The sequence below is a fragment of the Herpailurus yagouaroundi genome, unplaced genomic scaffold (assembly GCF_014898765.1).
Source record: "Herpailurus yagouaroundi ecotype Mexico unplaced genomic scaffold, PumYag 67622, whole genome shotgun sequence".
Classification (NCBI taxonomy): Eukaryota; Metazoa; Chordata; class Mammalia; order Carnivora; family Felidae; genus Herpailurus; species Herpailurus yagouaroundi.
In genome coordinates, this window is record NW_024420423.1 from 12,966 (window position 1) to 13,192 (window position 227).

Sequence of the window (227 nt, forward strand, 5' to 3'; positions counted from 1 at the left end):
CCATCCATCCATCCATCCATCCCCACCCACATCCATCCATCCATCCATCCATCCAGAGCCACAGTAGCCCAGGCACCAGATAATGGCTGTAACACACCCTTAGCCCTGTGCCTTCTGTGAAGAGCCCACTGGCAAGCATCAGTGGGCACCCTGAGGGCGGCCCTGGGGGGTGCCCTGGCTGGAGGGGCAGGAAAACCCGTTGTAATAATAATTTCAGTGGCAACTCC